Source organism: Saccopteryx bilineata, chromosome 12, assembly GCF_036850765.1.
Source record: "Saccopteryx bilineata isolate mSacBil1 chromosome 12, mSacBil1_pri_phased_curated, whole genome shotgun sequence".
In the NCBI taxonomy this organism is placed as follows: domain Eukaryota; kingdom Metazoa; phylum Chordata; class Mammalia; order Chiroptera; family Emballonuridae; genus Saccopteryx; species Saccopteryx bilineata.
Genome location: NC_089501.1, coordinates 25,045,371 through 25,073,038, shown reverse-complemented (window position 1 = coordinate 25,073,038; position 27,668 = coordinate 25,045,371). Strand labels below are relative to the sequence as shown.

At 38.2% G+C, this 27,668-nt stretch overlaps 1 protein-coding gene and 1 pseudogene across 3 annotated transcripts in view; one reads left to right on the top strand and one right to left on the bottom strand.

Moving 5' to 3' along the window:
* Nucleotides 1-27,668, bottom strand: part of LAMA2 (laminin subunit alpha 2) — a 660,268-nt gene that overhangs the window by 560,551 nt on the left and 72,049 nt on the right. The gene's annotated exons all lie outside the window — the stretch shown is intronic.
* Nucleotides 1,553-2,533, top strand: LOC136316416 (developmental pluripotency-associated protein 2-like; annotated as a pseudogene).

Genomic DNA, 27,668 nt, shown 5'->3' with positions numbered 1-27,668 from the left:
ATTCAAATAAGTTAATCCTATGATTATAAAAGAGATCCAAACCCACTTTTTAGAAGTCTTTTTAGCTTTTCCAGATTCCATCGGAACACTTTTATGATAGTATGTCCTTCTCTCTAGCATGAGCACTAAACCTGATACTTCTCAAGTCCAGAGTCTGTTGTCTACAGAGACCACAGGTGCTGTATATCAGACGAGCTGGAGCAGAACCTTGTAATACAGTTTGTTCCTGCAGAGGCAAGTTAATGCATGCTTTGAACAAGTTCACCTCCCAAGTGATACTTGCTTTTCAAGAAACCTTTTTAACCTTTTCTTAGCACTCATTCCCTTTAGTTATCTTGTTTCTGGAATTTCATTTTGTCTTATATGCTCTTTCTCTTGGCAGATGAACTTGCCTGCTGACTTTTCTTGTGACATGACTTCAAAGAAAAATCAAAGGAGTCCAAATTTTTTTTTTCTTAACCCAATTTTCCACATATAATATCCCTTAATGCTTGCTGACTATGCACTGTTAGAGTCCCCCAAATATCCCTGTACCACTTCAGTTGGAGAAACTTGGGAATAAGGTAGTAACTTTAGGATTGGTCTAATGAGGAAGTATGTACGATACTGACTGTGACTTGTCTTGGTAAATAAAGTTTTATTGATACTGCCACACCCACTCATACACGTGTTATATCTGGCTGCTTCTCCCTTACAACAGCAGGGTTGAATACCTGCAACACAACGTTTACTCTCTGGCCCTTTACAAAATAAATTTGTTCATTCCTAAACTAAACAGTCAACATTATTTGATTACTGTAATGCACTAAATCCATAATAAAACTTTTAAAGCTTTGCATGATCTGGCCTCTTCCTCAGTTCACACTCTCATCCCTTACCTTTGTATTCCAGCCACAATGGCAGTTTTAGAGCTCTGAGGGTCCATGCCATCTCCAGAGTGCACCAGGAGAAGGACTATGTTTATGTGGATCTCCTTTTAAACACCTTCCTCATCCCTCTGTCCCAACCCACTTTGCCCGCCTAGCACCTACTCAGTCTTCCAAGAGCCACTCTCTCAGAGAAGTGTCTCCTGACAACTGTCCCAAAGATCACATTCTTTCATGAGATACTACCAAGAATCTCATTCCTTATCTAACCTCATGTTGAATTACATCTAAATTAGCTTGGTTATTTAAAGTCTGTTTTTCCATAGACTGCACGTGTCTTTAAAGAAAGGACAAGTCTGTTTTTATTCAGTGTCTGTGCTTAAGACACAGAGTAGATGGTCAGGGAAGAAAAATGATGAAAGAATAATTGGATTCTTGGCATACAGAGACTCAATGTTTGAATTTTCAACTATTCACAAGCAGCTTTAGAATTCATTACAAATATTCATTGGCAATTCTCCTCAAGCCCTGCTTTGAATCTCCAAATTGTTTAGTTAACATCTGAGACAGTTAGTTAGCTATTCAGGCTTGCTACTCATACTCCTCTTAAAGAGTAACTCAGGGAATAGAGCAGGGCAGGCGTCCTCAACACTGCTGACCTAGCCTTCCTCACAGTGTCCCTGCTAATGGCAAGCTCAAGTTCTGACTGTAGCAAGTAAGATTTCTTTGAGGATGAATTAGATGAAGAAAATGTGATTCTCACATTGGGTTCCAGTTAATGCAGTACGTGATAAAAAACATCAAATGGAACCAAGCCTTTCTTCAACCTCTGAAGCCAATCTTAAGACACCTAGGACAAATGATAAAGTTTATCTTCCTCAAACAAATGAACAATTCAGAGCTTGTTCAAAACCAATCCCTCCCTTGCCAACCATTTTGTGTTCAATTAATAAAGTGCATTGGGCCACTTTGCAGAACTGGTGCCAACAATTTAGTTTGAGTTCTGACAGCAAGAAAATAGAGGTTTATCTTAGGCTCAAGGAACTTGTTTACTCTGAAGAAAGTCAAGTAAGTAAGGCGTATGGAGACAGTGTAAAGAGTACTGAAGAAACCTCACAGGAGGCCACATTGCAGTCATGGTCAAGCAAATGCAAAATGGCAACCTAGAGAGCAAGAAGTGAGAAAAGCTGTCAGATGAGTTAAGAGAGAGGAAGGGACAAATACAGTTAAAGTGATAACTTCCGCTCTGGAGGCCATGTTGGCAGCACGGTCAGGAACAGCTGTTAAGAACCAAACAACCCAAGGCTATATATTCATGCCCCATTCCTGTTTCTGCTGAGAACTTTCTGCTGCAAACACTTTGTGTCAGGTTGTGTGTGGTCCATGGCAGACCTCTCTTGGCAGACACACAGGGTTGGGTTCGCCTACAGTCCCATGCAGGGCAGGCTTGGATGCCTGACACTCCCAAGAAGAGAATCTGTGTCTTCCTCTGACCAGCCTGCACTGTCTCATACTCAGACCTAGAGGATAATATGTTACGACCTGAATGTGTTAAGAGGAATAAAAGGACGATGAAATGATAAATTACAATAAGGAAGAAAAAGCAACCTGGCTTGAACACACCCATAACATTCCTTTTGGATGGGTTTTGTCTCAACAAAAAATAAATAGTGGAGAGCTCACAGCTAAATTAACTCATATCCCATTGATTATTGTGCTCTTTCTCGGACATCCTCAGTGTTGCCTGATGCCTCAGGTACAGATGTGAATGTCTGGATTTTGTACTTGAAGTTTGCCAAAAAGTGATTGTCATTGCTGCTTCAGGTAGTGAGCTATTTAGAATAGAATTTTGTTTTGTTTTAATTAGTAGATTTTTAAAAAACAGTTTTAGGTTTTCAGAAAATAAGATCTCCCAAATTCTATTCCACAATTTTCCCTGCTGTCAACTTCCTGCACCAAAATGGTAATTGTTTTTAAAGAAATTTATTGATTGATTTTTAGAGAGAGAGAGAGAGAGAAAGGTGGTGGGGGAGGAGTAGGTATGTGCCTTGACCAAGCAAGCCCACGGTTTTAAATCAGCAACCTTGACATACCTGGTGTACACTTTATCAACTGCACCATCAAAGGTAAGGCAGAATGGTGAATTTCTGAATTTACATTGACCCATCAGTATCACCAAAAACTCATAGTTGGCATTAGGGTTCACTGTTTTTGTTTTACGTCCTATGGGTTTTGAATGTGTATAATGAGACATAGCCATCATTACAAAATCATACAAAAATAGTTTCACTGCCCTAAAAATTCTGTACTCTTATTCAACACTGCCTTCTCCTCCCTACAACTCACCCACTGGTATTTTTACTGTATTCATAGCTTTGCCTTTTTTAGAATGTCATACCTTTGGAATCATTCAGTAACCTTCCAGATTGACTTTTTTTATAGCAATATGCATCTAAGGTTCTTCCATACCTTTTCATGACTTGATAGCCCACTTTTTGACATTAACATTCTATTGTTACTGTAATGTATTTATCTATTCACATATTGAAGGACACATGGTTGCTTCCAAATTTTGAGAATTATCAAAAAATCACTATAAACAAATGAAAAAAAAGGGGTAACTCAGGGAATGATGTCTTTAATGTTTTTTTAAAGAAAAAACCAACAACAAAGTTCCTTTCAAAGAAAGACAACTAATAATGCTGAAGCTACTTAGCTGTAATGTATACATTTTAAATTCATTTAAAAGTAAAACATTGATTTTGTAGTAGTTTCAATCTAGAAAGGAAATAAATCAACCATAGTCTCTGAGGCAAACAAAAATTTAAAAAGTCTGGAAATTGTTTCAATGCATTCTCCTCTGCTATAAAACATTTATCAAAGCAGTGGTAAACTAGAGGTTGAAAATAAATTAACTTTTGCGAAGTGAGGACATATGCTCAGAAAACATTGGTCTCAACAGAAACCTAATTCAGGTGAAATGCAACATATATATAATCACTCCTCTGAGGTAACAGAGGCTGAAAACATCACTGAAGCTAATGAACCAGTATATAATCAGCATAAGTACAATTTAGTTCATATAGTTTAAGAATCTCTCTCTCTTACAAAAGAAAAAGAAAATTAGAACATTAAAATAAGAGGCCTGATTTTGATCGTGTAGCCATGTTACATTCCTCCTAACCAAAGGTAATCAGAGAGGAAAAAGTTACCGGCCAGAAAAGGCATTCATCAATGATATCACCAGAATTAATGCATCTGTAGTACATTCAAACAAGAGAAGGTAGCCAAATATAGATATGTCTTCTAATTGATAACCCATAATAGTTTTGCTTTATTATAGGGGGAATCCCCATTTGAAGGACAGAAATAAATAGATTATTGGGTCATAGGACCACTGTATGAATTAGTTTCACAAGTGCTATATCTGTAGATTTTTCCACACAGAACCACAAACTTAAGCGTCTCAGAATTTCTTGGGATTCATATGTACTAAAATGATATCTACAGATTTGAAGGTCCCAAAACACATCCCTCACAAAAGTCAATGGTATTCACATTGTACAACATTTAATTTTATTCATTTATCATGATGCTTCTCCCAAAGAAAAAAGTTGAACTGCAGTATCCACTCTCAAGCTAAGCATCTCTTCTCCCATTCTGAGGTTTTCCAGTGTTCCTGCTACTCCCTCCTTTCACTACACACACTGTCCTGGGCAATATCACCCATTTTCTTGGGTTCCTATCACTATTCATGTGCTGAAATTTTCCAAGTCATTATTACCAGCTAGAGATCTTCCTTGAACTTTAACTCTATTCAAGTACTGTTTAGATACTTGTGTGTGGATGTCTTATCAGGCATTAGGAATGAAAAATAAAATCTAAGAGGAAATTCTTGTTTCCTTTCAACATCTGTCTTTTCATATTTCCTTTAAACAACTTAGAAATCTGAGTCATGATTTCTTTTTCTTCCACATACTCTATTTCTAACCAGTTCCCAAGATCTTTTGAGTTGAATTATTAAAGTCTCAGTCCATTCATCCCATCCATCTCCATTGCCACCATCATAGTTCACATCATCATCATCAATATCTTCACTTACTTCAATAGCCTCTTACTGACATTTCCTGTTCTGACTGCTCTGCTCCATATTCCTCACTGCCAGCAGAGGAATGTCCCTAAAACTCTACAAGCTCATAAAGTTCACAATCAGATCTTACTTACCATTTCACCTTCTTTCTCCTCACTCAACCCCTCTGATCCCTGCCTCCTCCTTCTCCTCTATCATTGACCCCACACTTTATATTCCAAGTGTTCCAAACTGCTTTCAGGTCACGTAACAAGTCATACATTTTCTTACCTAAGACTTCACTTATAAACTAAGTGCTAAATTTTTTGCCTAAAACAATCAGCCCCATCCACCCATTAACCCTTTTGCAAACTCTACTTGTTTGAATTTGTCCTCATCCCTAAAATCTCAGATTCCTTGCTAACTCCTCCAGGAAGTCTTCCTTAAGTACTTTAAGAATCTCTTGTAGCCTGACCAGGCAGTGGCACAGTGTATAGATCATTGGATTGGGGTGGTGCATGGACAGAGCATTGGACTGGGATGCACAGAACCTAGGTCACTGGCTTGAGTTGGGTTCATCAAGCTTGAGCGCAGGGCTCACCAGCTAGAGCAAGGGGTTGCTGGCTTGAGCATGGGATCATAGACATGACCCCATAGTCGCTGGCTTGAACCCAAAGGTCATTGGCTTGAGGTCCAAGGTTGCTGGCTTGAGCCCAAGGTTGCTAGCTTGAGCAAGGGTCACTTGCTCTTCTGTAGTCCGTTGGTCAAGGCACATATGAGAAAGCAGTCAATGAACAACTAAGAAGCCACAACAAAGAATAGATTCCTCTTATCTCTTTCCCTTCCTGTCTGTCCCTATCCCTGTCTCTCTCTCTGTCTCTGTCACACAAAAATACTATATCTCTATTTATATATATGCATGCATAGATAGAGATCTCTATCGATACATATAGATAATGATATAGATTATACATATAGATATATACCGTATTTTTCTCTCCATAAGATGTACTTTTTCCCCCCAAAAGTGGAGGCGAAAATGCCCGTGCATCTTATGGAGTGAAAAATACGGTATTTTATTAAATATTTTAACACACCATTTGGTTCAGAATACTTTTTTTCTTATTTTCTTTTTAAAACCCTAGGTGTGTCTTATTGTCAGGTGCATCTTATGGAATGAAAAATACGGTGTGTGTGTTTATAAATATATAAAAATCTCATTTTTCTATTGTATGCTTCTACAACATCTTGTTTAATTTATTGTACTTAGCTTACTATGTATGCTATTTATTACTTTTTTTTCATTAAATTCATTGGGTGACACTGGGCAACATAATTATACAAGTTTCAGGTGCCCAATTCTACAACTCATCTCTGTACACTGTATTGTGTGTTCACCCCCCAAGTAAAATCTTTGTTCATCACCATTTATCTGCCCTATACTGTCCTCCGTCTCCCCCACTGCAATCACTACACTATTATCCATGTCCATGAGTTTTTCTCTTCTTTGGTCCTTTTTTGCTCTTTACTTTAAAAATGGGTTCTCAGTTGCCTGTGAGGCAGATACAATGCCTCTTTTATTAATCATTATGTTCAAGATTAACAACAAAATATTTAGTCCACTGAGTTAATAAATATCTATTGCATGGATGGATGGATGGATGGATGGATGGATGGATGGATGGATAAAACAGTGATTCTACAGGCTCATTTCTACTAGTTTTTCTAATTGATTCATTTTTCTGAAAATCAATGAGTATAAGATAGTGCTTAACAAACTATTCCAAGACATTATAGTATTGGCAGAAAAGTGTGAATTAATATCCTAGAAAATATAGTAACTTTGTTAGGAGTTAATCTCAAAATTACTCGTAAACTTTCAGTTCCATCCCATTGTAAGTTTGAATATATTTTAATCAAAATAATGTTTTTCTTACCTCATGTCCTATCAAAGTCTTTAAGTAAAATATATATTAGAAATTATATACCATTATCGTGGCTTTTCAGCACTTGCCATATTCCCCTTTTAATCTATATACAGACAGCAAATATTTACTTATGGTGTTTCCACTATAAAGACTGCTGTCTTAGGGACAAATGCTGATGAACTACTTCATCAGTTCCTCCTTCTTCAAAGACTTGTATGTCAACATAGAGCTCCATGTTTTATAGGACATACTCGAGCTCACTCCATGCTCCCTGGAGCTTTAGCACAGGAAATGCCCTCTTTTTCTTTTATTTCTTTTTATTATTTATTTATTTATTTATTTATTTATTTATTTATTTATTTATTTCCTGAAGTTGGAAATGGGGAGGCAGTCAGACAGACTCCTGCATGCGCCTGACTGGGATCCACCCGGCACGCCTACAGGGGGCGGTGCTCTGCCCATCTGGGGTTTTGCTCTATTGCAACCAAAGCCATCCTAGCACCTGAGGCAGAGGCCTTGGAGCCATCCTCAGCACCTGGCCCAACTTTGCTCCAATGGAGCCTTGGCTGTGGGAGGGGAAGAGAGAGACAGAGAGGAAGGAGAAGAGGAGGAGTGAAGAAGCAGATGGGTGCTTCTCCTGTGTGCCTTGGCTGGGAATCAAACCTGGGACCCCTGCATGCCAGGCCAATGCTCTACCACTGAGCCAACTGGCCAGGGCCTAGGAATGCCCTTGTTGATCAAGCTACCCAAAAGAAAATTATTTGGAGCAACCATGACAGATCGAGCAATTTAGTCTCATACTATTCATCACCAGAACGCTGCAGCCCTGTGTAAACAGTTTCAACTTTCTTGGGAAGCTGCACGGCAGATTGGGAAATCCTGTCCAAGGGGTCCTATAATACAATTTGCCCCTTCATTTGGAGTTAACCCTCAAGGATCCCTACCCGACAACTTTGGCAAATGGATGTTACTCATATACCTTCATTTGGCAAACAGTCCTATGTCCACGTTACAGTGGATACATATTCTGGATTTATAGTAATCTCTGTCAGAACAGGAGAGGCTGCTAAGCATCTTATAGCTCACTGTCTGTATGCATTTTTCTATTATTGGATTTCCTAAACTGGTTAAACTGACAATGCTCCTGCATATGTAGCAAAAGCATTTACTGTATTGTGTCAAACCTTTTGAATTATGTGTATTTCTTATAATCTTTAAAGTCAAGGTATTATTAAAGTGTACCCAGCAAATATTTTAAGGTCAATTTAAAAAAATTTTAAACGGGGGAGTCTTATCCTAGAACTCCTACGAGGCTACCATATCATGCTTTTTACTTTAAAAAAATTTTAATTTCTTTTGAATGCTGATGAACAAATCTTTTTCTCCTGCAAACTACTACCTTCTTTATTTTGTCTTTTTCCAAATAGCTCCAGATATATGGAAAAGATTTATATAGGTGGATGGGGATCCTCAAACCCCTCAGCAAGATCTTCTGAGCATGGCCTTTAAGATACAAAGAGGCAGAAAAAGCCCAATAGAGGTCAGGGGAACTACCAGCTTTTAGGATACACCCTTAAAGGCTCCAATGCCCCAAAGGGGTCTCATAGGATGCCATCTGGGTCCTGCTTCAATAGTGGAAAGAAAGGTCATTGAGCTAAAGCCTGCCAGACTTACATGTCTCTGCTGTGAGGAAACAGGGACACTGGAAGGTAGGCTTCCCCCTCACTCCTCTAAGGGAAGGCTGTCTCTTCCAGCCCTGCTCCAGCCACCTATGACCTAACCTTGCCCAGAATGCTGGGGTTTGCCACTGAAGGCTGAAGGGGCCCAGGGCCATCAGCCCCATCTATGACACTGTGGACCAGCCTAGGGTATTTCTTCCAAGAAGCAGGTAAACTGATCTCATTTGCACAAGGGCCACTTAACTATGTCTTGCCTGAATAGTCAGGTTTTTTATTCTTCCCTCGAAGATCTCTGTTGTGGGTGTTGATAGTCCTATTTTCTGCTGCTTTGTTTAATATATAGTGTTTCCCTTTATTCCTCCTACCTCAATGCCCCACTCATATTTCAGCCTGAGACCTACTCCTAATTTAGAGCTCTCTTTCCCCCTTTTGCCAACTTCTATTATGAATCTACCTTTGCCACCCAGCTTAGTGTATCCCAAGGTTCTCTTTACCAAGCCACAGTCGCAGAGCTCCAGGGAAAAGTAACCTGGTCTCATCTCTCCAGGCAGAGGAGAACAGAAGCTCCATTTCCACACATGCTGCAGATGGCTTTTCCAGTCTACCTGAATCATTACCAGCTAGAAGCAGTGGTCATTGGGACTTGGACGTGAGCTGCAAAGTATAGAATTGTGACAACAATTCCAGTGCCATGCGGACTTTTCCTGGATGTGGACTTTTCCTGGACTCCTGCTCCTAGTGACAGCTCCTAACAGACTGAACTGGGGTTGGGTTGCATTTTTCAGAGATTTGGCATGGTGTTGGGGCCAACCTGGACTTGGTGAACATGTTAAAGACACTACTCTTTTATGGATTCTTGCTGTATTGGCCAAGAGTTTGCTTAAAGGCTTTAATCACTATAAAAAAAAATAGAAGACTGGATAAAGAAGATGTGGCACATATACACTATGGTATACTATTCAGCTATAAGAAATGATGACATCGGATCACTGACAACAAAATAGTGGGATCTTGATAACATTATACGGAGTGAAATAAGTAAGTCAGAAAAAAACAAGAACTGCAGGATTCCATACATTGGTGGGACATAGAAACGAAACTAAGAAACATGGACAAGAGAGTGGTGGTTACGGGGGGCGGGGGGGGGGGAGGAGGAAGAGGGGGAGGGGAAAGGGAGGGGCACAAAGAAAACTAGATAGAGGGTGATGGAGCACAATCTGACTTTGTGTGATGGGTATGCAACAGAATTGAATGACAAGATAACCTGGACATGTTTTCTTTGAATATATGTACCCTGATTTGTTGATGTCACCCTATTAAAATTAATAAAAATTTATTTATATAAAAAGAATGTGGGTTTCACATTGCCACTAAACATCAAACTGTTCATATTGAGTACAGACAAATACAAAAGTTGTAAATCTTTAAAATGAAATTTTTTAAAAAAATAAAGAAGTATCGTGAAAAAAAATGTATATTACATATATGTATCTGCAGTTTTGGCTATTTCCTGGCATACTGCTATACACACCAAATTCAAGGTATGAGTCCTTGAATTTAAGGTCCTATTTACCTAGTGAATTGACTTTTGCACAAGTCACGGAGGCATATCTTTTCGTAGAAATTAGATGTTATCAAAAAAACAGCAAATATTCTGTGATTCAAAACAATTTCTGTAGAATGCAAAGATACTTTTTGTGCTATTGTGCCTCTTTTGGCAGCCAGTCTATGCTTGCTTGATAAAGCAACCAGATGGTCACCCAGGTTTAAATGGAGTACCCTAAATTATAGGAGAGGCCAGCTAGCATACTGTGCACAGCATGCTGGTGTCTGACTACCTACCTTGATTGGGCGAGCCATTGTGTGATATATTTAGGCCTTTTAAAGGTGCACTAGGTCAGTATTAATGTTCAAAGCTTAAAAAGCAATTGAGGAGGGAAAGGCATTTTCTTGAAATGGGCGTCCTCAATTTGTGCTAGAAAGCTATTCCACAGATTGTTTATGGAAACAGTCACTGGATAGAAGGTTTCACAGCATGGTCACCACAAAGCAAGAAATCCATCTACCCCCACGGTGGCTGACCATTTGTACTGTCATTTTTGTTATATATTCATGGCAGAAGGTAAAGCAATAGAGTTAATTTTATACTTAAATAGTCTTGTATCTATAACTCTAACTTTCAACCTTCTGACAATCTGAACCTCCTTCAGTAGATTGAAAAATCAGTTTCCGTTCTTTTTCCAACGCCTCCCTTTCCCCCCCCCCTTTCATCCTCAAATTGCCATGAAGAAACCTGACAAACTCTTATAATTAATATTGCCTAAGGGTAATTCAATCAAACACTAAGCCTTATAGCTAGAGAAATACATCATTTAAAAAAGTATTTTAAAATCATGCCATAAATACTGTTAAAGTTTCAAGATTTTTGATCATCAGTGACATTTTTCAGTGTTCTGAAGAAAACAATAAAAAGACAAAGGCACAAAACAACATATTTCAAATCAAGTTTCCATTTTAAAGATAACTCCTTGTTCTTTTTGATTCAAGAATTATAGAGTGATACTGGCAAAGGAAGAATTATAATGTTCTAGTCTGTTATTATCAGAGTGCTCTGTGATTCTCTGTGTGTGGCTATGTCATTGAGCCAAAGCCAGAAGTAAGAACATTACACAGCAAAGGAATCATGAATCCTGCTCTCAAATGAGCTCTAATGTCCTAAGCTCATTAGCACATGAGCCAAGCTATTAAAAGATCTGTAACATCTTACGATGGCTTTGATTTAGGTCTGTCCCACATAAATATGACTTCAGCTACTAGGGCAGCAATTGTTGAATTACCGGTCTTAGAAACCACTTTCTTTTTATCCGTTGCAATATAGTAACTTACTAGTAATTGCTTTTAAATTAATAAGCCAGTTGATTGAATTGTAATTTTTTATTTTCCTATGTATTTCCAACTCCTGCATTCCATCGAATATCTGCATCGCAATAATAAAAGGATAATATGACTAAATTGAAATACCAATATCCTAACTATAACAACACTAATGTTTTTCATAGAATATTGGAAAGCTATTACAGGAAACATAGGAGATCACTTGGAATTAGAGCTGTCCTTGAGATATTACTAAAATAAATTCATTGATATATTTTAATTTATAATGAATTTTATTGATGTTCTAATGTATCAATAAATGCTGTTTTCTTTTTTTTTCTTTCTTTCTTTTTATTTTTTTGTATTTTCTGAAGCTGGAAATGGGGAGAGAAAGTCAGACAGACTCCCGCATGCGCCCGACCGGGATCCACCCGGCACGCCCACCAGAGGCGATGCTCTGCCCACCAGGGGGCGATGCTCTGCCCCTCTGGGGTGTCGCTCTGCCACAACCAGAGCCACTCTAGCACCTGGGGCAGAGGCCAAGGAGCCATCCCCAGCGCCCGGGCCATCTTTGCTCCAATGGAGCCTTGGCTGCGGGAGGGGAAGAGAGAGACAGAGAGGAAGGGGGGGGGTGGAGAAGCAAATGGGCACTTCTCCTATGTGCCCTGGCCGGGAATTGAACCGGGGTCCCCCGCACACCAGGCCGACTCTCTACCACTGAGCCAACCAGCCAGGGCCAAATGCTGTTTTCAATAGCATGTTTTTTTTCTAATTTAGCATAAAGATTTAGTTTTCAATGATGAGCTGAAGAAGGTACACTAGGCACAAATTTAAGAGGCACTCATTCTCAGGTCGAGCAAATGCAAATGTGCCCAAGGCATCTCATTCACCTCTCCTGAGTCCCAGCTCGGTCAATAAACCACAAAAGGAATCGGCAGACACTAATACTCACAAATACTCTGTATTAAAACAATAAGAGTTTTACTCATTTAAAGTGAGTAATAAATACCATTCAATGAACACTTACCATGCACCAGGCACTGTGCTGAATGCTTCAGATGGATTACTGAATTTAATACTCTCAGCAAGCATGAGGCAGACATGATTATTCACGTACGGCAGATGGAATCTGAGGTTCAACATGGTTCAGTAACTCACACAAAGCCATTTATACAGCAAGGGGCAAAGCCAGAGTCAAAGATCAGGTTCATCTGACTCAAAATCGATTGTTCTTAATAAATTATCCTATATGTAAGAAAATAAATAATATGGATTTTTTTACAAAGTAAGATTTTTAAAAATGGTGTCTTTGCTTCAAAATGCATAAAGGAGCAATATCTAGTGGTTATTAAAGTATTACCAATTAGAAGTCTTGACAAATATGCCTTAATGAATACCGCCCAGCAATCTGGTCTTGTCTCACACCTAACATTCTGTGCCACCACATTTATTTCACCAATGAAGGAAATTCTGTTGGTACCATGCCCAGAACTCTTACCAGGCCTGAGCACACCCATCTCTCAGCTGCAGCAGGGGTTGACATCCAGTGGCTGGCAGCTGCACCATCCCAGATCCCTGCTACTATGTGGGTAAAAGCCACCTTACCCTGAACTCTCAGTGTTACATCACTTGTACGTTCCCACTCCTCCAGCCTGAAGCCAGGCACTGATTGATCCAGGTCATAAATCCCTGGCGCCCATTCCTTATGGAGAAAACCCTTTCTGTGGTGCAATTTTCTCTTCAGACCAACCACGTGTCAGGCTGAGGCTCAACGCCTCCTGGAATGGCATCTTTGCCCAGCTTCTAACCCCACCCTGACTGCTTCCTTCCCTCTCACAGGTTTCTCCAGTGAGCACTCTCAAGAAATTACTGACACTAAATTCCTGCTGCAGGTTCTGCTTCTAGAAACTCTGCCTGGAAGATCTATCTTCTCTCTAATCTCTTAATCCCAACATATCCTCCTTCTAAATCCCAGCCCCAGTACTGCCTCTTCTAGAATGTTCTGTTTTGTTGTCTGGCAATGATATCATTCTCCTCTACATTCTCACATCACCTATTTGCCTAAGTTCCTTATGTTCAAATTTAAGTATTAATTTTTTTCTACAAAAACATTGTCTCTTTCTATCCATAATAACACTATATACTTTCCCGAGGACAGGTACTCTACTCCATTTCTATGTGTGACAACACTAAGTACATAAAAATACTAATGATTATCTGCAAGAAGAATGTAGTAAATTTTAAGTTCTCAAGATAGGTATCATATTAAATTATCAATACAAGTAACAAAATGCTTTAAAATAATTCTGCTATGTAAGCAAACAAATCTTCATTACTTTTCAGTCTTCACTGTGCCTTCCAGTGCCAAGCACAGAAGGGCAAAGGACATGGGCCCTAAGTGATTATGAAAGCCATGGGCACTTGAAGTTTCTGGAGTCAAGTGAAAGACTGGTGAGAGGAGGAGAAGAAGGCACCATGTGCCAGGAACCAAAAGGAGTGGCTGGGCTTCTTTGTCACATCCCCACAAGACCACCAATAAACCAGCCCTACCACAAACGCATCCTGTTTCAAGAGACAAGCAGAAGAAGACCAGCACCTTCACTAAAGACACATTGAGATATCAACATTTATAGCTAAAGGCTACAGTCATTCTAAATTAGAAATTAATTCATTTCCCCCAAATATAGCTATGGTGGACAACCCAATGGGGAATGATTGACTTAATGAAGATAATACTATTGCTAAACATATTTTAAGACAAAGCATCATGAGAAGAGAAAAAAGTTACCAGATTAAGATAGAATGCTTGTTCCAACAACCTAATTTTCTATTTTGTAATTCAAGTTTAGTTGTTCATGTTCAGTAATAAATTTTAAAGAAAAGTTGTATGAGCAATTTAAAAATATGTATTATATTTATTCTTAATTAAACTTATTTCTATCTGATTTGTTTGAATCTGATTTCATTTTGATTACAAAGCCCCAAATAAGTTATCTTCTTAACTGTACCCATCCAGTTTGACAAAATCAAATGCAGTTGAAAAAAACTTGCAGACACTAAACTTTAGTAGGTTATATAATATAGAAGAGACTTATTAGAAGTGATCAAATATTTGAAGGCTCTTTACACTTTAAATTCCATTTCTATATTTTAAATTTAAACTCCACCATGTTTTGTTCAAGTAGAATTTTTTAAATACCTTGTAGCATAATAAAACTCATCAAAAATTTTTATTCTTTCAAGAATTATTAAACAAAATAAAATACATAGATGTGGCTAAACTAAAACAGCATTCAGAAGATTATTTCAATTTTCATAAGAATTAAAATTGGTAATTTGCAATTATAATAATGCTAAGGATTTGGCGTTTAGAACATACATTTTAAAGAAAATGATATATTCTCATCCTAAGAGCAAAATTCCTTATTTCACTCAATTTATTTAATCCTGAAATAATAATTATTTTCACTGATTTCTACCCAGAATCTGCTTTCTAGTATAGATGTTTGTTGTCTTTTTAGACCTCAAAGTAATTGCAACACCAGTGATACCTGTACATGGTGTTGTTCTTCACTTAGTATTAGTCCTGAAGCCACCTGCATGTCAATACCAAAGTAATTCCTAAAATACGTGAGATCTTTCATTTTTGAGCACTTTTAATTTTTCTTGTTTTATACAAATAATATACAAAGACATAATATTAATTTGCTTTATTATAAAAGGAAATATTAACATAAGTATTTAAAACTACACAGGAAGTTGTAATTTAATAGGTAACTATATGCTCCAAGAACTGGGAGGTCCTTCTTGTTGAACTACCTTTAGAAATTGGAATGTCAATGAAAATTTAAAATTCATCTTCTGATCAATTGCATACAAGCAATTATTATAAAGCACTATGGTCATCCTGTGGAACTCAAAGAAGTTAAAAAATTAAGCAGAAGTGGTGTTCTTCTGTTATTATCCCTAGAGTTACATTTACCTTATTCAACTAACCAAGGTGTCAGCCAGACTAACAGTGTAATTGATCCCAAGTTTTACCTCTTCAGGGACCTTGGCCCATAACAAATAAGAGCAAGTGAGGAAGAAGCCTTAGTGGTCTCCTTCAGAGTTTGAGAATTATGGAAACTGACCGTGACAAAGTCTGCTGTGGAGTCTTTGACTAGAAGTATGGCTTTCTTCCAACTCTTGTCTCCCTAATCTCTGTTTTTCAAACAGCACATGAAGTAACATAGTATCAAACAAATATTAGTTTCAAAATCATCTAATGGGTTCTCATGAACTTAGAATAAAACACAAACAAAGTCCCATAGTTTTCAAGATCCTACACAATCTGGCCAAGGCATGTCTTCTGTGTTTACTTCACATCATCCATACCCAGGCTCACAGTATTATAGCCTCCATGGCTTTGTTTCTGTTCCTCACACATAAGAAGTTCATTCATTAGACTGACCAGTTGGTGGTGCAGTGTCTGGAGCATCTGCCTGGGATGCTGAGGACCCAGGTTTGAAGCCCCAAGGTCACTGGCTTGAGTATGAGTTCACCAGTTTGAGTGCTGAATTGCCAGCTTGAAGGTGGGATCATAAGTATGAGCCTAAGGTTGCTGGCTTGAGCAAGGAGTCATTGGTTCAGCTGGAGGCCTCCCCCACCCAGTCAAGGCAGGTATGAGAAAGCAATCAATGAACAACTAAAGTGCTAAAAGTTGATGCTTCTCACCTCTCGCCCTTCCTGTCTGTCTAAGAGAGAGAGAGAGAGAGAGAGAGAGAGAGAGAGAGAAAGAAAGAAAGAAAGAAAGAAAGAAAGAAAGAAAGAAAGAAAGAAAGAAAAAGAAAGAAAGAAAAGAAAGATCATTCCCATGTGAGACATTCATTCACATCTTTTAGGACCTCTGAATTTCTCTGTCCAGTGGGAACCACTTGCATCTCAGACCTCTTATAGATGGAAAGTTCTGCAATTCATCAACTAACACACTGCTTCTTTTAGCAAAGCCTTTCCTGTCCACACAATCAAAGGCTCCTGCCCCATGAATGATCACAACAGCTATTTTATTTTTCTCTCGTTTCTTACCAACACATAAAATTATGTTTATTTATTTGTTCCCTTGTCTACTGGCTTTTCCCCCTGGTCCTCATCCCTTCTAAAAAGAAAACATCACAAGAACAGAGATTTGTCCACTCTTTTTTTCCCACTGCTGAAAACAGTGGCTGGCACATTATAGGAGCTCAAAAATATTGGTTGAATGAATGGATGAAGAACAGATGAATGAATATGTTTTAGACTCAATATGGTTACAAAACCATATCCCCTCCAGATCAGATCCAAGATCAGTGTTGCTACAAATTTATTTCAGTCATAGTAAAGATCCCCCACAATAGCCAGCCACTCACTATACTGAAAGGAAAAGTTCTTTAAACAGTTGCCTCGTATGGATTTCCTTGTGTTGGGTTGAATAAACCTATTTTCATGCAGAGAGAAAAAAAAAAAGAATAAGTGATCTGTTTAATGCAAGTCCTTAGGGACTAAAATTGACCCTCCCAGTTTGGGCTGGAGAAAAATAATACAGACACAATGTCTGGGATCTTATCCTTGAGCAGCAATGGACCTGGGCCTGGGAATCTTAATTTCTTTAGAGATTGAGCAATTTAGAAATAACCTGAGATGCAAAGCTCAGACTCACATTTTCATCATTCACTAAGCACTAAAATCTCTGCTTCCCTAGAGATAGAACAGGGCTTCCTATGGGAGCCCATGCAAACCTGCTCCTGATGCGCAGCAATTCTCCTCCACTCTCGAGCAGAAATAGTCTTGTAAAGTCTGGCAAATGTACTCAGCAGGTATTGGTCAGTACAGAGTCTGGTGGTCTCCTCAGGACAATATGAGAGAGGAATGACAGGTAGCATGAAGAATGCTCAGAGTGTGCTTCGGAGCCTGACACACAGCAAGTGGTGCTCACACAGAGCACATGAGCGGAACCTAACAGTGTCCGACTAGACATCTTACTCAATGAGTATTTAAAGTTTTATTATTCATTACAGAGAGGGGGGAGAGAGGGAGAGAGAGAAAGAGAGAGAGAGAGACAGAGAGAGACAGAGAGAGAGAGAGAAGGGGGGGAGCAGAAAGCATCAACTCCGATATGTGCCTTGACCAGGCAAGCCCAGGGTTTTGAACCGGTCAATGAGTATTTAATCAAATAATCAATACTGTGCTTTCTCTTTGATACTTTTTAAATGTTTCTTTTTCTTTTAAAATTTATTTCATCCCGGATTCGATTCCCGGCCAGGGCACACAGGAGAAGCGCCCATTTGCTTCTCCACCCCTCTGCCGCGCCTTCCTCTCTGTCTCTCTCTTCCCCTCCCGAAGCCAAGGCTCCATTAGAGCAAAGATGGCCCGGGCGCTGGGGATGGCTCTGTAGCCTCTACCTCAGGTGCTAGAGTGGCTCTGGTCGCAACATGGCGACGCCCAGGATGGGCAGAGCATCGCTCCCTGGTGGGCGTGCCAGGTGGATCCCGGTTGGGCGATTGCGGGAGTCTGTCTGTCTCTCCCTGTTTCCAGCTTCAGAAAAATGCAAAAAAAAAAAAAAAAAATTTATTTCATTACCATTTCTCTTTTTATTGTGTATTATTTTGTATTCTGGGGAGTGGTGGGGAGCTTGAGTTTCTGTGTTCATCAGCAGTCAGTCCAACAATGGAAACGGTAATAAAAGCTTCCCTGGGGCTGCCTTCCGTGCCAGTGCAGAGCCCAGGCCTGAAAGCTGTGGAGTAGCAGGATGAATGGAGGCTGTTGACACCTAGGCACATTCCTCTCCGCTCTCTATTCACAAGGATCTTAGGTAAGTTTTTCATAATAACCTGCAGAATATTCGGGAGCACATTTTTGCATTGGCACTTGAATTAGTCATTGAAATTTGGATCTTCACTAGTGTGTAATGAGGAAGAATTTTGCCCTTGAAATGTTTTTATGCAATGCGCCTGTAATGCAATTCAGTTAATCAAATCTTTATTCAAAACAAAAGGGCAGTTTTTTCCTGTGTGTAGTACTCTCATTATCACAAGTATCTTATTTGCTGAGCAGATCTTTGCTCATCTTAAGGAATACAGAATTAGCCACTGGATAAAGAAAAGCCCATTTCTCAGCACATTGACCTTATTATTTTTTTTTTATTATTGAATTCATTGGGGTGACATTGTTTTGCAAAACTACACAGGATTCCAGTATACCGCACAACTAAACATTATATGCACACTGCCTAATGTACCCATTGTCTCCCAAAATACTCTTTCTGCCTACAAAATCCCCCTTTTTCCCACTTCTAACTCCCCCCACCTCCCTCTCTCCCTGGCTATCACCACACTGTTGTCTGTGTCCGTCTTATATATCTATAAATCTATCTATACATAGATAATTTTTTGCTTAATCCTTTCACCTTCATTCATCCAGTTTTCCAAACCCCCTCCTTTCTGACAGCTGTCTGTCTGTTCCCTGTATCCACGCCTCTGTTCTATTTTATTCGTCAGTTTATTTTGTTCATTAGATACCACATATGAGTGAGATCATATAGTTTTTGTCTTTCTCTGGCTTATTTCACTTAGCATAATAATCTCCAGGTCCATCCATGCTGCCGCAAAAGGTAAGATTTCCATTTCTTATGGCCCAGTAGTATTCCATTATATAAACATATCATTTTTAATCTAATCGTATACTGATAGACACTTGGGCTGTTTCCAGATATTGGTTATTGTAAAAAATGTTGCAATGGCCTGACCAGGTGGTGGCGCAGTGGATAGAGCGTCAGACTGGGATGCGGAAGACCCAGGTTCGAGACCCCGAGGGCTCATCTGGTTTGAGCAAGGCTCACCGGTTTGGACCCAAGGTCGCTGGCTTGAGCAAGGGGTTACTCGATCTGCTGTAGCCCCACAGTCAAGGCACATATGAGAAAGTAATCAAGGAACAGCTAAGGTCTCGCAACGAAAAACTAATGATTGATGCTTCTCATCTCTCTCCATTTCCATCTGTCTGTCCCTATCTATCCCTCTCTCTCACTGTCTGTCTCTGTTAAAAAAAAAAAAAAGAAATAGAAAAAGAATGTTGCAATGAACATAGGAGTACATATACAGGGTGGGGAAAATAGGTTTACAGTTGTGAGTACATGGAACAGTGTCTATTCTTATATTATTAATATTATAATATTTTCTATATGAATAACTATAAACCTACTTTTGCCCCAACCTGTATTCCTTTGAATTAGTGTCTCATTTTTCTTAAGATATATTCCCAGAAGTGGGATCACTGGGTCAAAAGGCTATTCCATTTTTAATATTTTGAGAAAACTCCACACTGTTTTCCACAATGGCTGCACGAGACTGCATTCCCACCAACAGTGCATGAGGGTTCCCTTTTTCCCACATCCTCACGAGCACTTGCTTGTTGATTTATTGATGATAGCTATTCTGACATGTGAGATGATATCTCATTGTGATTTTTAAAATTTTTTTTATTTATTGACTTCAGCAAGAGAGGAAGAAGAGAGACAGACAGGATCATCGAGCTGTTACTGTATGTGCCCTGAGTAGGAATCGAACCAGCAACCTCTGTGCTTTGAAATGATCATTGTGGTTTCACTTTGTTTCTCTGATGATTAGTGACAATGAGCATTTTTCATATGTCTTTTTTTTTTTTTTTTTTTTTTTTTTTTGGTATTTTTCTGAAGCTGGAAACGGGAGGCAGTCAGACAGACTCCTGCATGCACCAGACCAGGATGCACCCAGCATGCCCACCAGGGGGCGATGCTCTGCCCATCTTGGGGTGTAGCTCTGTCATGACCAGAGGCACTCTAGCACCTGGGGCAGAGGTCAAGGAGCCATCCCCAGTGCCCGGGCCATCTTTTGCTCCAATGGAGCCTCAACTGCAGGAGGGGAAGAGAGAGACAGAGAGGAAGGAGAGGGGGAGGGGTCGAGAAGCAGATGGGCGCCTCTCCTGTGTGCCCTGGCCAGGAATCGAACCTGGGACTTCCGCACACCAGGCCGATGCTCTACCACTGAGCCAACCAGCCAGGGCCTCATATGTCTTTTAGCCATCAGTAGGTCCTCTTTCAAGAACTGTCTTTTGGGTCCTTTACCCACTTTTTTAATTGGGATGTTTGTATTCCTGGTGTTGAGTTGCAGAAGTTCTTCATATATTTTGGAAATTAACCCCTTATTAGGTGTATTACTGGCAAATATTCTCCCATTCAGTGGGTTTCTTTTTCATTTTTTTATGGTTTCTTCTGCTGTGTAAAAGCTTTTTAGTTTGATGTAGTCCCATAGTTTATTTTTCCTTTGTTTCCCTTGCCTGAGGAGATATATTGACAAAAATGTTGCTACAAGAGATGTCTGAGATTTTACTACCTATGTTTTCTTATAGACTTTTTAGTTTCATAATTTAAACATTTAATACTTTTATCCATTTTAAGTTTATTCTTGTGTATGGTATAAGGATGTGGTCTAGAATCTTTTTTTGTGGTTGTTTTTTGCATGTACCTGTACAATTTTCCCAACACCATTTATTGAAGAGACTATCTTTACCTCATTGTACTCTCTTGTGTTCTTTGTCAAACATTAATTGATCATAAAGTCATGAGTTTATTTCTGGGTTCTCTGTTCTGTTTCATTGATCCACGTGTTTGTTTTGATGCCAGTATTAGGCTGTTTTAATTACAGTAGCCTTGTAGTTAGTTTGGTATCAAGTATTGTGATATCTTCAACTTTATTCTTTGTCCTCAAGATTGCTGAAGCTATTTGGGGTTCTTCATTGGTTCCATTTAAATTTTTGGAATATTTGTTCTAGATCTGTAAAATAGGCCATTAGAATTTTAATAGGAATTACACTGAATCTATAGATTTCATTGAGAAATATGAGATTTTAATGATGTAATTTTTTCCAATCCATGAACATGATGGATGCTTACACTTATTGGTATCTTTCTCCATTTCTTTCTTCAATAGCCTATAATTTCCTAAGTGCAAATCTTTCATTTCCTTGGTTACATTTACTCCCTGGTAACTTATTTGGTGGGGTTTTTTTTGTTGTGTTTTTTTTTTTTTTTTTTTTTTTTTTTTTTTTTTTGGTGTGTGTGTGTGTGTTGTTTTTGTTTGTTTGTAATAGTAAATCGATTTTTTTAAATTTTTATTTCTGATAGTTCATTATTGGAGTATAAAAATGCTACTGATAGCATTTATTAATTTTGTATCCTGCTATTTACTGAATTTATTTATTAGATATAGCAGGTTTTTGGTGGAATCTTTAAGGTTCTCTATGTACAATATTATGTCATCTTTGGAAAATGACAGCTTTTACATCCTCCTTTTCAATTTAGATGGTTTTATCTTCTTCTCTGATGGCTGTGGCTAGTACTTCCAGTACTATATTGACTAAGAATGGTAAAAGTGGACATTCCTATCTTGTTCTTGATCTTAAGGGAAATATTTTTAATTTTTTCCCATTAAGTATGATGATGGCTATGGATCTGTCATATATGGCCTTTATCATCTTGAGCTGTGTTCCTTCTATTCCAACTTTGTTGAGTGTTGAGTGCTGAATTTTAACAAATGCTTTCCTGCATTTATCTACACAATCATGTGACTTTTTTATCCTTCATTTTGCTTATGTGATATATCATGATTATTGATTTGCAAATATTAACCAACCTTCCGTCCCTGCCATAAATCCCATTTGACCTTGGTATATAATAATTTTACGTGTTGCTGCATTTTGTTTACTAATATTGTATTCAGGATTTTAGCATCTGTGTTTATCAGGGGTATTGGCCTATAGTATTCTTTCTTTGCATGTATCTTTATCTGATTTTGTAATTAGGATAATGCTGGCCTCGTAAAAGAGGTTTGAAGTTTTGTCTCCTCTTGAATTTTTTGAAACAGTTTAAAGATAGTTGTTAGGTTTTTTTTTTAATGTTTGGTAAAATTTACCTGTGAAGTCATCCAGTATAGGACTTTGGTTTGTTGGAAGGTTTTGTTTCTTTGTTTGTTTTTTACTGCTTCAATTTCATTAGTTGTAATCGGGTATTTGGGTTTTCAGATTGTTCTTGATTCAGTTTTGGAAAATTGTATGTTTTTAGAAATTTATTCATTTGGCTTAGGTTGTCCAATTTGTTGGCATATAGTTGTTCATAATATTTTCTTACAATCCTTTGTATTTTTTATTTGGTGGAATCTTTAAGGTTTTCTATGTACACTATTATGTCATCTTTGGATAACGACAGTTTTTACATTCTCCTTTTCAATTTGGATGGTTGTCAGTTGTTACTTCTTCACTTTAATTTTTTATTTTATTTATTTGGGTCCTCTATTATTTTTTTCTTGATGAGTCTGGTTATAAGTTCATCAATTTTGTTTATCTTTTCAAAAAATCAGTTCTTGTGTTCATTGATCTTTTATTTTTTGTTTTGTTTTGTTTTTAGTCTCTATGTCATTTATTTCCACTCTGATCTTTATTATTTCTTTCTACTTAATTTGGGCTTTGATTACACAGGGGAACAAAATTTTTGTTGCATCCACAAAAATACTTGTTCTTACCTAATTTGAGTGTGCTGATCTCAAATCTGACATTAGTTTTTCTTTATAAGCTACAGGTTTTTTTTGCAATTCAAGATGTTAGGTTTTTATCTTACTGTAAAAATTTTCAACATTTAGTTTAACATAATGAAGTAGAATGTCTTCTTGGGCATCATCTTTGTGAAAATATAATAATTTATATAATGCAGTAAATACACTAAAAATATAATTACATCAGAATTTGTCTACAATTTTAAAATAGAACATATTAAAAACACTTATTTTAATCATAAAATTTGCGCAAAATTTATTTAAATTCTATTCAGGCAAAAATTTGTGTTTGTAGCTCTTGCGTTTGTGTACTTGTTGAGGACAATCTCATTTTATGCTCCAGCAATAGTCTGCTCATCACTAACAACTCCAAGATTTTCAGGAAACTTATCAAGCTGACTGTTCAGGAAGTGAATCTTAATGCTCATGTTACATCCAATGTTGCTGAAAGCCAACAGCATCCTTTGAACCAGAAGTTCATAGTTGTCTGCTTTTTGGTTGCCAAGGAAGTTCTTTGTAACTGCTACAAAAGACTGCCATGCTGCTTTCTCCTTCTTATTCATCTTCCTGGCAAATTCTTCATCATGTATAACGGTTTGAATTTGAGATTCATCAAATACACCTTCCTTTATCTTCTCGAAAGACAAAGCAGGAAAAGCAGAAAGAATACGTTGAAAGCATTTACTTTCTCTATTCAAAGCCTGAACAAACTGCTTCATTAAGCCAAGTTTGATGTGAAGTGGGAAAAAAATGATCCTGTCTCGATTAACTACAGGTTCATTCACAATATTTTGCAACCCTACTTTCAGAGCTTCATGTTTTGGCTACTTCCTCTGTGTCCAGTGTTTCTCCCGAGCTCGGCTGTCCCACAAACACAGAAAGCAAGGATACTTCGTGAAACCTCTCTGTTGTCCTAGCAGGAAATTTACCATTTTAAGATCCACACAAATGATCCAGTTATGCTCCTCATACTTCAGAAAGTTGAGAACAATTTTTATGTCATTATAATCTTCTGACAGATGAGTTGAATAAACAATTAGAATTGCTGCATAAACATACTGTTGTGTAGGAGAACACATTTCAGACTCCGTTTAGAGCTGTCAAAAAATAGCGCCATTCTGTTGGACTGTAAGTGGTAACACCTAGCTGGCTGAGAAGACTACTGATATCATAACAGTAAACAAAGTGTTTGTCTTCAGAAAAAAAGTCCACAAAAATCTGTTCACACTTTCTGAAATGGGATACTTTAGCTGACCGGTGAAGTACATTCTTTTCTTGAAGCCTGGAGGCTAATAACTCAGCTGCTTTCTTTGACAGACCCAGATCTCTTACTAATTCATTCAATTCAGGTTGCCTAAACTGCTGAGGGGTTAATGACTGCTTGGCATCAGAAGAAGAGCCTTCAGATTCTACAATCATTTCCTCATGCATCTTATCAAAATATACTGGATCACCATGTTCACTTTCTTCGTCCTTAGAAGAAATAAAACCATTGACAACTGAAACCGGGAGTATCTCAGAGTGTGAGATAGGTCGTATTGCTGAAGAAATATTAGGATATGCGATCATATGCCTTTTTTCCTGCTGATCCCATTTATATGGATCATACAGAAATAACAGTCACTGCTGTGGTCCTTAGGTTCACGCCAAACCATGGGAATACAAAAGGCATTCCTTTGCGTTTTCCTTTTGTCCAGTCACGAAGCATCTCCTCACAATTATGACACACAATATGAGGAGACCAATTCTTGTCTTGATCGCCAAGGGGAACTTGAAAATAGGCAATATATGAATGTGTCACAAATGATGAAATAGTGCATCTTTAACGTTGAAGTGCGTAACAGCCACATATATAACATAAGGTGTCAGGACTATTCTTACATTTATGCCTACTTGAAGAAGCCATGATTCAATCTTAAAACAAAATAAGAGGGTGTTTTTATCAGATAATAATTTTTTATATTTAAAAACAACTACAATTATGTAAAAGTGATGTTTGTAAAACATTAATTGCCATGTGGTTTTGTTCAATCCAAGAGTTGTTGCCCTTAAACTCCAATCTAAAAACGAATGCATGCCATTAACTGTAACAAAAAGAAATTAAAATTGCATAAAAAGTAGAGTATGCACCAAAAAACGGATTTCAGATTTGGAATCAGCAATGCAGGAATATATAGAAAAAGTTCTAAAACCTCATGCAACAGAAAATAAAAGAAAAATTTGTTCCCCAATGTTATTTATTGTTCTTTTTCTATTTTTTTTAGGTGTAAAATTAGAATATTTGAGATTTTTCTAGCTTCTTGATTTAGGCCTGTGCTGCTATAAACTTCCCTCTCAGGACTGCTTTTTTGTTTGTTTGTTTTATTTTGTTTTTTTCCGAAGCGGGAAATGGGGAGGCAGTCAGACAGACTCCCACATGCGCCCGACCGGGATCCACCCGGCATGCCCACCAGGGGGCGATGCTCTGCCCATCTTGGGGCGTCGCTCTGCCACAATCAGAGCCATTCTAGCGCCTGAGGCAGAGGCCACAGAGCCATCCTCAGCGCCCGGGCCAACTTTGCTCCAGTGGAGCCCCGGCTGCAGGAGGGGAAGAGAGAGACAGAGAAGAAAGATAGGGGGAGAGGTGGAGAAACAGATGGGTGCCTCTCCTGTGTGCCCTGGCCGGGAATTGAACTCGGGACTCCTGCACGCCAGGCCGACGCTCTACCACTGAGCCAACCAGCCAGGGCCAGGACTGCTTTTGAATATACTTGGGGTTTTGTGTTTATTTTTATTTTTCCAGGTAACTTTTGATTTTTTCCTTGTTTAATAACATGCTGTTTAGTTTCCATGTGTTTGAATGTTTTCCAGAGGTTTTTTTGTTTTTGTTTTTGTTTGTTTTTTGGAGTTGATTTCTGGTTTCATACCATTGTGGTCAGAAAAGATGCTAGATATAATTTCAATCTTGAATTTGTTAAGATTTATTTTGTATCCTAATGTGATCTATCTTTGAGAATGTTCCATGTGTACTTAAGAAGAGTGCATTTCAGATGCTTTGGGATGAAATGTTCTGTAAATATCAATTAAATTCATCTGATTTTTGTGTCATTTAAAGTTGCTGTTGCACTGATTTTTTTGTCTGGAAGCTCTATCTACTGATGTCAATGATATGTTAAAATCCCCTACTTCTGTGATCTATTGTTGTCAGTCTATCCCTTAATGTCCACCAAAATTTTTATCTCTTTAGATATTCCTATGTTGGGGAAATATATGTTTACAAGGCCTATATCTTCTTTTTGATCAATACCTTTAACATTATGTAGTGAATTTCTTTGTCTCGTGTTATGGCCTTTGTTTCAAAGTCTATTTTGTCTGATATAAGTACGGTTATCTCAGCTTTTTTTAATATATATCTATTTGTTTGGAACATTTTTTTCATCCCTTCTCTTTCAGTCTGTATGCATCTTTTGTTCCAAGGTGGGTCTCTGGTAGACAGCATACATATGGGTCATATTTTCTTATCCATGCAGCTACCCTTTATTTTTTATTGGAATTTTAACTCATTTACATTTAAGGTTATTATTGATAGGTACTTACTTATTGTCATTTTATTTTTTTGTGTGTGGCAGAGATAGAGTTAGAGAGAGGGACAGATAGGAACAGATAGACAGGAAGGGAGAGAGATGAGAAGCATCAATCATCAGTTTTTCGTTGCGACACCTTAGTTGTTCATTGATTGATTTCTTATATATGCCTTGACTGGGGGGCTACAGCAGACCGAGTAACCCCTTGCTTGAGCCAGCGACCTTGGGCTCAAGCTTGTGAGCCTTGTTCAAACCAGATGAGGCTGTGCTCAAGCTGGCAACCTTGGAGTCTTGAACCTGGGTTCCCCACATCACAGTCTGACACTTTATCCATTGCACCACCACCTAGTCAGGCTGTCATTTTATTCTTTATACCTATGATCTTCTCTCTCTCCATTTATTTTCTATTCTATTTTACTTCTACTTAAAATAGGACTTTTAACATTTTTTGCAATACTGTTTGGTGGTAATAAACTCTTTTAGCATATTTTTGGGGAGGGAGTCTGGAAAACTCTTATTTTGCCTTTAATTTTAAATGATAGTCCTGACAGAGAAGCTCAGTTGGTTACAGTGTCATCCTGACATGCCAAGGTTGTGGGTTCAATCCTAGGTCATGGCACATACAAGAATCAACTAATGAATGCATAAATAAGTGGAATAACACATCTCAATGTTTGTCTTTCTAAAAATTAATTAATTAACAAAATACCTTAAACAAATTTAAATGATAGGCTTGCTGTATAGAATAGTTTTGGTTGTAAGTTCTCCTTTTTCATCACTTTAGATATTTCACGCCAATCCCTTCCGGCCTAAAGTGTTTCTTTTGAGAAATTAGCTGACAGCCTATTGGCACTCTTTTGAAGGTAACTATTTGCTTTCTCTTGCTGCTCTCTTTAAACTTTGCATTTTAATTATGATGTATCTTGGTGTGGGCCCCTTGAGGTTTATCTTGATTGGGACTCTGTGCTTCCTAAATGAGTGTAACATTCTCCTTCACCAGGTTAGGCAAGTTTTCAGCCATTATTTCTTCAAACAGGTTCTTTATTCTTTGCTCATTCTCTCCTCTTTCTGCTTGTTGTTGTCTCAGAGGTT